Genomic DNA, 12915 nt, shown 5'->3' on the forward strand with positions numbered 1-12915 from the left:
GTTTTGAGGACCACGTTCTCAAGTCAAGATTTCAGCCGGCATGAGGAAGGGGAATCAGTTGTAGATGGAAGGGACAAACCTGTGCCAATGTTGTTCTTAATTTCTTGATTTTCTTTAAAAAAATGTTGTAATCTTATATTCCTAAGAAATGAAATAACTCAGCCTAGAACACTGAAATGTGGAAAGCTCCATTGAAGACAATGGAGTAGCTCCGCGCTTATAATCGCTGGCAGTGGCGGCCGCTGCCTACATAAAGTGGTAGGGCGGCAGCTGGTGGAGAGGGTGGCGGGTTGGGGAGGGTGGGATAAATAAACTATAAATCAAAAATCAAAAAGACTTGCCTGCTGCTCTGCCCCACTCCTCTCTGCTCCCGCCTGCCTTGCTGCTTCTCTTGTCAGCCGTAAGGGGATGGGCCCTAAGGGAACAGGCTCCACATCAAATCCAGAAGTTGCTCTCACATGAGAGCACCGCCAGGATTGTTCTGAGTGACCTTGTTTGCCCCTCAGATGGTGAATTGGACCCTGTGCCTTTTCTGTAACACAGCCGGGTTGGAGAAACATAAGTTGGCATGTGTGTTTGGCCGGCTTAGGATGACCGGCCAAACACACATGCACACGTATAAGTGCACTCTACTCCTCCGTGACATGCCTGGCCCTGCCTAGCCCCATACTTATTGTGGGGCACAGACAGCATTAATAAAATCATAATAACATTGTGTTATTATCATTTTATTTATCATCTGCTGACACGGGCAGTGGGGCGGCGTTCCTCCGCCATTACGGAGGAGCTGCCCCTAATGGCTGGTATAAGCCTGGAGCTCCAACATTCCAATGTTTGTCTTCATGTTTTTTCTTTTTAATTATGAACATTCTACCCTTAGTGGGTGGAATGTTCTAAAAGCCTTATAGCCTGTCTGCCTTGAGCTATACCAGTTGTTAAAGGCCCTTTCCCTCGTTATAGACCCTTGCCTGCGGCTTGGACCTGTAAATCGGGGTCAGGGCCTTTAACAACTGGTATAGTCAATGACGGTGGGCTATAAGGCTCTATTAGACTTTTAAGAATCCCAAGATGGATCATGAACACAGATCCAAATCCAACACTCAGGATCATGTTCTCATTATGGTTCAGCATATGGAAAAATGTTACAAATAAAGGATCTTGTATCTATGTTGGAAGATGTTCCTACTAAAGGTAGTATCAGCTGTCTGTCTGTCACTCTTCTGGTTTATACTGACCTCTCTGACATCCTCTCCCTTCTACCTCTTTGTGTCCCCTCCTCCTCTAAGTGTTGCAATCTAAATAAAGTTATGGGCCTGGGGAATTGTAAGTAGGACAAATTGTACTTGGTTCTGGTGTTTTTTGAAGGCTAGAAATGAATGAATAATCAGAAAATTATATTATTTTTCATGGCACATCACTCTAATCGAATCTCTTGCTGCCGGAAGTGTAAAAATAATTACACCAATGTTGCATTATATGCAGCATTTTCCTTCTGATTTAGAAAAGGGGGTGGTGATGAACAGAGTGTCTGAGTTAAACAGACCACTCTTACCCAGTCCAAAGATCAGGGCTTGATCCATCACCGTTATTTATCTCACTGCCCCATCCCAGCTCAGAACCTGGCTATATGCAAATCAGTCTGTCCCTGGCCCAGTGCATCATGGGAACAGGGCAGACTAAACTACCAAGCCAATTCTTCACCAGAAAGGAGACAAGCTACCGGGGACCGGTTTCTGGCATTTAAGCCTTCTTCGGCCCGGCTTGCTTGAATCCTGATGGAGCAGTGAGAAAGGGACTCATGTCTGAGTATACCCTGCCACACCTATAGTGGCCAAAAACGATTTAGAAAAGGGGGTGGTGATGAACAGAGTGTCTGAGTTAAACAGACCACTCTTACCCAGTCCAAAGATCAGGGCTTGATCCATCACCGTTATTTATCTCACTGCCCCATCCCATCTCAGAACCTGGCTATATGCAAATCAGTCTGTCCCTGGCCCAGTGCATCATGGGAACAGGGCAGACTAAACTACCAAGCCAATTCTTCACCAGAAAGGAGACAAGCTACCGGGGACCGGTTTCTGGCATTTCAGCCTTCTTCGGCCCGGCTTGCTTGAATCCTGATGGAGCAGTGAGAAAGGGACTCATGTCTGAGTATACCCTGCCACACCTATAGTGGCCAAAAACGATTTAGAAAAGGGGGTGGTGATGAACAGAGTGTCTGAGTTAAACAGACCACTCTTACCCAGTCCAAAGATCAGGGCTTGATCCATCACCGTTATTTATCTCACTGCCCCATCCCAGCTCAGAACCTGGCTATATGCAAATCAGTCTGTCCCTGGCCCAGTGCATCATGGGAACAGGGCAGACTAAACTACCAAGCCAATTCTTCACCAGAAAGGAGACAAGCTACCGGGGACCGGTTTCTGGCATTTCAGCCTTCTTCGGCCCGGCTTGCTTGAATCCTGATGGAGCAGTGAGAAAGGGACTCATGTCTGAGTATACCCTGCCACACCTATAGTGGCCAAAAACGATTTAGAAAAGGGGGTGGTGATGAACAGAGTGTCTGAGTTAAACAGACCACTCTTACCCAGTCCAAAGATCAGGGCTTGATCCATCACCGTTATTTATCTCACTGCCCCATCCCAGCTCAGAACCTGGCTATATGCAAATCAGTCTCTGTCCCTGGCCCAGTGCATCATGGGAACAGGGCAGACTAAACTACCAAGCCAATTCTTCACCAGAAAGGAGACAAGCTACCGGTGACCGGTTTCTGGCATTTCAGCCGTCTTCGGCCCGGCTTGCTTGAATCCTGATGGAGCAGTGAGAAAGGGACTCATGTCTGAGTATACCCTGTCACACCTATAGTGGCCAAAAACGATTTAGAAAAGGGGGTGGTGATGAACAGAGTGTCTGAGTTAAACAGACCACTCTTACCCAGTCCAAAGATCAGGGCTTGATCCATCACCGTTATTTATCTCACTGCCCCATCCCAGCTCAGAACCTGGCTATATGCAAATCAGTCTGTCCCTGGCCCAGTGCATCATGGGAACAGGGCAGACTAAACTACCAAGCCAATTCTTCACCAGAAAGGAGACAAGCTACCGGGGACCGGTTTCTGGCATTTCAGCCTTCTTCGGCCCGGCTTGCTTGAATCCTGATGGAGCAGTGAGAAAGGGACTCATGTCTGAGTATACCCTGCCACACCTATAGTGGCCAAAAACGATTTAGAAAAGGGGGTGGTGATGAACAGAGTGTCTGAGTTAAACAGACCACTCTTACCCAGTCCAAAGATCAGGGCTTGATCCATCACCGTTATTTATCTCACTGCCCCATCCCAGCTCAGAACCTGGCTATATGCAAATCAGTCTGTCCCTGGCCCAGTGCATCATGGGAACAGGGCAGACTAAACTACCAAGCCAATTCTTCACCAGAAAGGAGACAAGCTACCGGGGACCGGTTTCTGGCATTTCAGCCTTCTTCGGCCCGGCTTGCTTGAATCCTGATGGAGCAGTGAGAAAGGGACTCATGTCTGAGTATACCCTGCCACACCTATAGTGGCCAAAAACGATTTAGAAAAGGGGGTGGTGATGAACAGAGTGTCTGAGTCAAACAGACCACTCTTACCCAGTCCAAAGATCAGGGCTTGATCCATCACCGTTATTTATCTCACTGCCCCATCCCAGCTCAGAACCTGGCTATATGCAAATCAGTCTGTCCCTGGCCCAGTGCATCATGGGAACAGGGCAGACTAAACTACCAAGCCAATTCTTCACCAGAAAGGAGACAAGCTACCGGGGACCGGTTTCTGGCATTTCAGCCTTCTTCGGCCCGGCTTGCTTGAATCCTGATGGAGCAGTGAGAAAGGGACTCATGTCTGAGTATACCCTGCCACACCTATAGTGGCCAAAAACGATTTAGAAAAGGGGGTGGTGATGAACAGAGTGTCTGAGTTAAACAGACCACTCTTACCCAGTCCAAAGATCAGGGCTTGATCCATCACCGTTATTTATCTCACTGCCCCATCCCAGCTCAGAACCTGGCTATATGCAAATCAGTCTGTCCCTGGCCCAGTGCATCATGGGAACAGGGCAGACTAAACTACCAAGCCAATTCTTCACCAGAAAGGAGACAAGCTACCGGGGACCGGTTTCTGGCATTTCAGCCTTCTTCGGCCCGGCTTGCTTGAATCCTGATGGAGCAGTGAGAAAGGGACTCATGTCTGAGTATACCCTGCCACACCTATAGTGGCCAAAAACGATTTAAAAAAGGGGGTGGTGATGAACAGAGTGTCTGAGTTAAACAGACCACTCTTACCCAGTCCAAAGATCAGGGCTTGATCCATCACCGTTATTTATCTCACTGCCCCATCCCAGCTCAGAACCTGGCTATATGCAAATCAGTCTGTCCCTGGCCCAGTGCATCATGGGAACAGGGCAGACTAAACTACCAAGCCAATTCTTCACCAGAAAGGAGACAAGCTACCGGGGACCGGTTTCTGGCATTTCAGCCTTCTTCGGCCCGGCTTGCTTGAATCCTGATGGAGCAGTGAGAAAGGGGCTCATGTCTGAGTATACCCTGCCACACCTATAGTGGCCAAAAACGATTTAGAAAAGGGGGTGGTGATGAACAGAGTGTCTGAGTTAAACAGACCACTCTTACCCAGTCCAAAGATCAGGGCTTGATCCATCACCGTTATTTATCTCACTGCCCCATCCCAGCTCAGAACCTGGCTATATGCAAATCAGTCTGTCCCTGGCCCAGTGCATCATGGGAACAGGGCAGACTAAACTACCAAGCCAATTCTTCACCAGAAAGGAGACAAGCTACCGGGGACCGGTTTCTGGCATTTCAGCCTTCTTCGGCCCGGCTTGCTTGAATCCTGATGGAGCAGTGAGAAAGGGACTCATGTCTGAGTATACCCTGCCACACCTATAGTGGCCAGAAACGATTTAGAAAAGGGGGTGGTGATGAACAGAGTGTCTGAGTTAAACAGACCACTCTTACCCTGTCCAAAGATCAGGGCTTGATCCATCACTGTTATTTATCTCACTGCCCCATCCCAGCTCAGAACCTGGCTATATGCAAATCAGTCTGTCCCTGGCCCAGTGCATCATGGGAACAGGGCAGACTAAACTACCAAGCCAATTCTTCACCAGAAAGGAGACAAGCTACCGGGGACCGGTTTCTGGCATTTCAGCCTTCTTCGGCCCGGCTTGCTTGAATCCTGATGGAGCAGTGAGAAAGGGACTCATGTCTGAGTATACCCTGCCACACCTATAGTGGCCAAAAACGATTTAGAAAAGGGGGTGGTGATGAACAGAGTGTCTGAGTTAAACAGACCACTCTTACCCAGTCCAAAGATCAGGGCTTGATCCATCACCGTTATTTATCTCACTGCCCCATCCCAGCTCAGAACCTGGCTATATGCAAATCAGTCTGTCCCTGGCCCAGTGCATCATGGGAACAGGGCAGACTAAACTACCAAGCCAATTCTTCACCAGAAAGGAGACAAGCTACCGGGGACCAGTTTCTGGCATTTCAGCCTTCTTCGGCCCGGCTTGCTTGAATCCTGATGGAGCAGTGAGAAAGGGACTCATGTCTGAGTATACCCTGCCACACCTATAGTGGCCAAAAACGATTTAGAAAAGGGGGTGGTGATGAACAGAGTGTCTGAGTTAAACAGACCACTCTTACCCAGTCCAAAGATCAGGGCTTGATCCATCACCGTTATTTATCTCACTGCCCCATCCCAGCTCAGAACCTGGCTATATGCAAATCAGTCTGTCCCTGGCCCAGTGCATCATGGGAACAGGGCAGACTAAACTACCAAGCCAATTCTTCACCAGAAAGGAGACAAGCTACCGGGGACAGACTAATTTGCATACAGCCAGGTTCTGAAACTGGGATGGTGCAGTGAGCTAAAAAACGGTGTTGGATCTAGCCCTGATCTCTTGACTGGGTGAGAGCTTTCTGCTTAATTCAGAGACTCTGTCCCTCACCACCCCTTGTTGTAAATATTTTTGTCCACCCTAAGCGTGGAAGGGTATTCTCAGATGTGAGACCCTTGCTCATTGCACCATCAGGATTCAAGCAAACCGGGCCGAAGACGGCTGTAATGCCAGAAACCGGTCCCCGGGAGCTTGTTTCCTTCCCAGTGTAAGAATTGGCTTTTGTAGTTTGGTTTGCCCTGTTCCCATCATGCACTGGGACAGGCACAGGCACAGACTAATTTGCATACAGCCAGGTTCTGAAACTGGGATGGTGCAGTGAGCTAAAAAACGGTGTTGGATCTAGCCCTGATCTCTTGACTGGGTGAGAGCTTTCTGCTTAATTCAGAGACTCTGTCCCTCACCACCCCTTGTTGTAAATAATTTTGTCCACCCTAAGCGTGGAAGGGTATTCTCAGATGTGAGACCCTTGCTCATTGCACCATCAGGATTCAAGCAAACCGGGCCGAAGACGGCTGTAATGCCAGAAACCGGTCCCCGGGAGCTTGTTTCCTTCCCAGTGTAAGAATTGGCTTTTGTAGTTTGGTTTGCCCTGTTCCCATCATGCACTGGGACAGGAACAGACTAATTTGCATACAGCCAGGTTCTGAAACTGGGATGGTGCAGTGAGCTAAAAAACGGTGTTGGATCTAGCCCTGATCTCTTGACTGGGTGAGAGCTTTCTGCTTAATTCAGAGACTCTGTCCCTCACCACCCCTTGTTGTAAATATTTTTGTCCACCCTAAGCGTGGAAGGGTATTCTCAGATGTGAGACCCTTGCTCATTGCACCATCAGGATTCAAGCAAACCGGGCCGAAGACGGCTGTAATGCCAGAAACCGGTCCCCGGGAGCTTGTTTCCTTCCCAGTGTAAGAATTGGCTTTTGTAGTTTGGTTTGCCCTGTTCCCATCATGCACTGGGACAGGAACAGACTAATTTGCATACAGCCAGGTTCTGAAACTGGGATGGTGCAGTGAGCTAAAAAACGGTGTTGGATCTAGCCCTGATCTCTTGACTGGGTGAGAGCTTTCTGCTTAATTCAGAGACTCTGTCCCGCACCACCCCTTGTTGTAAATATTTTTGTCCACCCTAAGCGTGGAAGGGTATTCTCAGATGTGAGACCCTTGCTCATTGCACCATCAGGATTCAAGCAAACCGGGCCGAAGACGGCTGTAATGCCAGAAACCGGTCCCCGGGAGCTTGTTTCCTTCCCAGTGTAAGAATTGGCTTTTGTAGTTTGGTTTGCCCTGTTCCCATCATGCACTGGGACAGGTACAGACTAATTTGCATACAGCCAGGTTCTGAAACTGGGATGGTGCAGTGAGCTAAAAAACGGTGTTGGATCTAGCCCTGATCTCTTGACTGGGTGAGAGCTTTCTGCTTAATTCAGAGACTCTGTCCCTCACCACCCCTTTTTGTAAATATTTTTGTCCACCCTAAGCGTGGAAGGGTATTCTCAGATGTGAGACCCTTGCTCATTGCACCATCAGGATTCAAGCAAACCGGGCCGAAGACGGCTGTAATGCCAGAAACCGGTCCCCGGGAGCTTGTTTCCTTCCCAGTGTAAGAATTGGCTTTTGTAGTTTGGTTTGCCCTGTTCCCATCATGCACTGGGACAGGAACAGACTAATTTGCATACAGCCAGGTTCTGAAACTGGGATGGTGCAGTGAGCTAAAAAACGGTGTTGGATCTAGCCCTGATCTCTTGACTGGGTGAGAGCTTTCTGCTTAATTCAGAGACTCTGTCCCTCACCATCCCTTGTTGTAAATATGCATTTTCCTTCTGGACCTTATCTATTTTTAACTAAATTTATTGAGTGAAAGTAATTTAGCGTTTTTGTAGATTATCAAGGCCTGCTTTTGCTCTTTCTACAGCATCCCGCTCCTAATCTGTTCCTCAATATCAGCAATATATTGTTTCAGAATGGTTAGCTCCTTTAATGATGTATCCATGCATAATACCATTCAGTATCTTGAGCAATTGTTAGCTATAAAGCTAAAAGTTTTTTTACATTTCTCATTGTGGTTAAAGAAGATTGGTACATTCTTTACTTGTAAACCCAATGGTATGATGCTTGTGTTTAGGTATTCCATTAACAGTTTACCATTAAACTCAGTCCTTACTGCTTTTTTCTTTATTTTTTCAAGGTTATCCAAGTCACATTTGCTGCTATTTTGTGTAGAGGTAGATCTTGATTTCAAAAGGGACAGTCTCCCAATAATTTTAACTATGTATTTTTCAGAATATGACAGAGTCAAAGTAGAATTATTGAGACATAGTTCGAAGCTTTCTTTTGCACAAACTTGGGCATGGTACTCCCACAAAGCTGCATCCTCTCCTCTTGCACATTCTCAGGAGTGCATGGCACGCAGTGGAGCTCAGAGCCTCTTGGTCATGTCCATCTCGGTCACTGGTGGCCAGAATCCCAGTATAACAAAAGGGTCCTCACCTCAAATAAGGCATCACTCTACAGAATCAGCTCTTGTTGCACTTCTGGGTGTGTAGCATTGCTAAGTCAGTGTACGCATGGCCACTTCCAGGCCTAAGAATCAATGAGCAAAGTATGAAACCAAGAAGTCTGATGGGTGCTGGGTGAAGTGGGCCATTCACAACTTCTCCTGCTTACCGTGAGGAGTTGAAGGGTCCAATTGCATCACCTACAGATGTATTAGTTGATCTTCCCTCAAAGGGCCTTCAAAGGGAAGGCAGCCATATTCTAGGCAGATAACTATCTTAAAACATTGGAAGATCTGCCACAGTGGTGTAGCGAGGTTGCTTATAAGCCCTCATGCAAGAAAAGGAAATTGGCCCCCTAGCCACAAATACTGACAAAATGGGGTTCATTGGGTCTCTGACACACTTCTGGACCTTCATGCCACTACACCCGCCGCACAAGTGATAAGTATGCCCTTGATCAGCCAGCTGTATCCTTCTTGCATTTTAGAAGTATAATCTTCAGGAGCTCACAATTGTCCTTAATTATTTTGTAGGGATGAGAGATAAGCCAAGGCAAAGCTCACACGTTGTTGGCTGCTTGGATGAGGTCTGCTAGCAGAACCGATGCCATCAGAATGGGTTTTGTTTCTGATCAAGTGGTAATTTCACAGTAATTTCTCAATGCAAAACATCATTTACCTCTAGTTTACCGCTTTAAAGGGGATGGACCTTTGCCACTGTGTATCACTTTCAGGAGACTTTATATAAACATGAAATGCAATTAATATTTAAGCCAATAAAGAGAATTGTGAGCATTTTTAAACAGTTATATTTTCTAGTTCAATTCAATTCAATAATCTTTATTTCGTTGCAATAGCATCATAAAAGATACACAATTAAAAACATTTCATTACAATTTATAATTTTCTAAAATACAGAGTAGGTAAGGGAATCGACTTAATATCACATGGTAGTTAGAGCTCTTTTCGTCCCGGTATACATCATTTTGTTTATGTGGAATTTCATAACAATCTTATAATTATGGTTTAGAATCATCACATGTTAAATAAATATACTATTAAAATATGAGCAACCTTTTTACAAGATAAAAAGTAATTAAATGGGTAACCACCAAGGCATAATTTTAAAACTTATACACTGCGAAATGTCAAAAAATAATACATGGTTGGTGTACTTCACAATATAGTTTAGATACCTTGCCATCCTACGCATTTTGGCATGTTTAATGAGCATGAGAAATATAAAAATTGAACCTTAAGGTTTAAAGATGTAGACCCGACTTTATTCTAATAAAATTAGCAGCGAGAAGAAATCTACTAAGACCGAATACAATTACCTGACTAGTGTCAGTTTTAAAATTCTGCCGGCCTCCTTGTAGGAGTTTGAACCAATACTACGACAAAGTGGCACTATCCACATTTTCCTTGGTATTACATAACTGCAGCAAAAAAATTGAATATGTAGGACATCTTCCCTTGCGTTATTGGTACATAAAGTGCATAGATCACTGTTTGACTTCACCCAACTTTTTTCAAATTCCTTAGTTCTTAATGTTTCATATCTATATTTTATATACAAGCTTTTTGCTAAAGGCGGCTGGATCTCATCCAGAAAGGTTTCAAAAAGTGCCAAATCTTTAATCAATAAAAAATTTCAGTTAAGGGACCATGGGTTTTTATATACGCAGAATCATAGCTCATGTACGACTAGAATGACATTTTGAGAATTTTCCTGGAGCACGCATTCATAGCCTCTGGATCACTCCAGAAATGGGATAATCCTATTTTGGCTAACCAGGATCTTACATGCTTAAACCAATAGATTTTGCTACCGCTGTCGAGATCCATGACTTCTTTCAACCCTTCCTTATAATCAGACAGTTCTGGAGTTATCCACAATCTAACCCACAGCAATAACGGTCTTAATATCGCATGTTGGTCCGTGCGTTTAATGTTCATGTCCAAGAAAAGGGGTGTCAACGGGGTGCTAATAGGCAGTTTTAACAATCCCCTAAAAATCTTATTCTCGAAGGTTTCAAATGTCTTTCTACATACTGGTCCCCATAGTTCTGCTCCATATAGCACTGCTGATTGAACCTTGTACCTAAAAAGCTCTAGAGCTGGGGTTACTGCCTTATTCGAGCATTTATTGTGTCTTTTCAAAATTGGGAGACAATTTTGTTTAAACACTATTTTTGTCTTTTCTAACTGTGGTCTCCATGCTAATGATGAGTCTATTAATACACCTAAATAAGTGAAATTCTGCTCATGATCTAATTTTTGGCCGTTTAACATTAAATTATTTCTAAAACTTTTATGCAGGCTCAGAGCAATGTATTTGGTTTTTTTAATATTAATTTCTAGACCTTTCAAAATACAGTACGACTGGAACCTTTCCAATAGGTTCTGGAGACCCCGTGGTGTTTGCGAAATGAGAATAGTGTTGTCCGCAAACAGGAGCGACAGTTATATTTTCTAGTTAAAAGTTAAGGTTCTCCGACCCTTTTGTCATTAGTCAAATATCAATCAGGTTACAGAACACATTACAAACTGAATACAAGGCATTCCATAAAGGAAGAGAACGAGGCATCAAATGTCAGTCAGAATTCTTTAAAGAGTTCAGGAAAATATAATTCAAGAGTGAGTTTTGCAAGGCTAATCAGTAATTAATAATTGGCAAAAATCTCCCTTAAAGAGAAATAAATGCATAATACAAATAAATCTTTTCAAAACTAGTTAGTTAGTCAAAGCATAAATTTAGACTTTTAGCATAATCTAAACCTGTTCTATCAGCTGCTCTCTCTGCCCTGGTCTGTTCATCTGTCTCTCTGTGTGTCACGCAGAGAGACTGCCCTCCCTTCACAAGACCACAGAAGAATGTGTTCTGCCTTGCCAACAATATGATGTACAAGGCTAACCTATACCTCGCTGAAAAAAATATGAGCAAGGCCCCCACCTCCCTCTGTGTCTCCTCAGACACAATCTCCTCTCAGGCTGCACCCACGATGTTCACGTACCTAACCCAAATGATGTATGGTCTGATCTGCTTCTTCTCCTCTCCCCTCCTATCTCTTCTAAGAATGACACATCCCTAAGGGGTCATTGTTTATACTCTAATTCTTGGCTGACTATACTAATAATGTTTCAGTTTCAGTAGAAACTCGCACTATGATTGTTAGCACAGGTGACATAGGGGTCTCATCATCCTGTTCTCATTGCAAATCCAACTCATACCGGTTTTAACAAAGGAACTGTTAAGCTTAATACAATCATATGTATCACCATCAATAATTATACAATATCGCAACATGTATCAGTCTATTTCCGCCTCGCTTTCACATCGCACACATGGATGACACTCTCCCACAAACAGTGGTACATTGGCACGGTGACAGGAGTGTACAGATCATTGTGGCCTTGATCTATGTGTCTTCACTTGAGGCACTTGGCAGTTCATGCAGCTGGCACATTCTTCTGCGCATGCGTCTCTCATTCAGCACACTGTTAACAATTCTTAGCCATGCTGGATTCCTATAAAATACAAGAAATGGCGGATTTGCTATCATGACCTGCACATCAGCATAAGTTCTGTCAATCACATTTCCTTTCAACTCAATTTCATGAACAATGATCAATGTAGAGTGCAGCATTGGCGTTTGATGCACATCCACCTAGGGCATCCACCAGGACCTCCTACCCAAATAGAAATCCAGGCCGTAGGTCACCACAATGTAAATAATACACCAGTGCACATCCAAAATAGTCACTTTTATCCCTTGTGCAATATAGCACTTTCAAGTGCTAAATTGCACAAGGGATAAAAGTGACTATTTTGGATGTGCACTGGTGTATTATTTACTACATGCTGGATTCCTAGGCAGCCATTGTATTGTGGGCCCAAAAACAAAACAAACACAAAAGAATAGTAATTTATGAAGTAAAGCACATTATGTTCCCCTCCACCATTCTAATAAGCTGTATTAATTATTACCTAGCGAAAGCTATTAATTTAAAGCAGCTTTTCAATTATTAGTGCACAATATGCAAAATGTGCAATGTACAACATAGCATAAACATGCCTAGTGCAAATTTTCAAAGCACAAACAATTAATACATACTCATACCAACGTGCTCTAATGTTTTAAATAGCTTTTCATGAAAAATGCGTTTGCCCCACATGTAGTGTTGGTGCATGGTTGATTAATTAATACACATTATAAGAAAGATGTGTAATGAACTGAATATGCATTGTCTAAATATGCAACAAAGCCAAAGTCTCTTGAGACCAGAACAGGGAATGTAGATTACAAGGAAAAGGAGCTGGGAGGACAGACCACAAATTCCATTCTTATCTTCAAGCTGAAGAGGAAACTGAAATCACGAGCGTTTCTACACTGCAAAAACACATGTTAATTCAGCACATAATGTGCTACTTTAGAAGTAAAAAACGAAATTCTCTAAATTAAATGTA

The sequence above is a fragment of the Lissotriton vulgaris genome, chromosome 3_1 (genome assembly GCF_964263255.1).
Source record: "Lissotriton vulgaris chromosome 3_1, aLisVul1.2, whole genome shotgun sequence".
NCBI lineage: Eukaryota > Metazoa > Chordata > Amphibia > Caudata > Salamandridae > Lissotriton > Lissotriton vulgaris.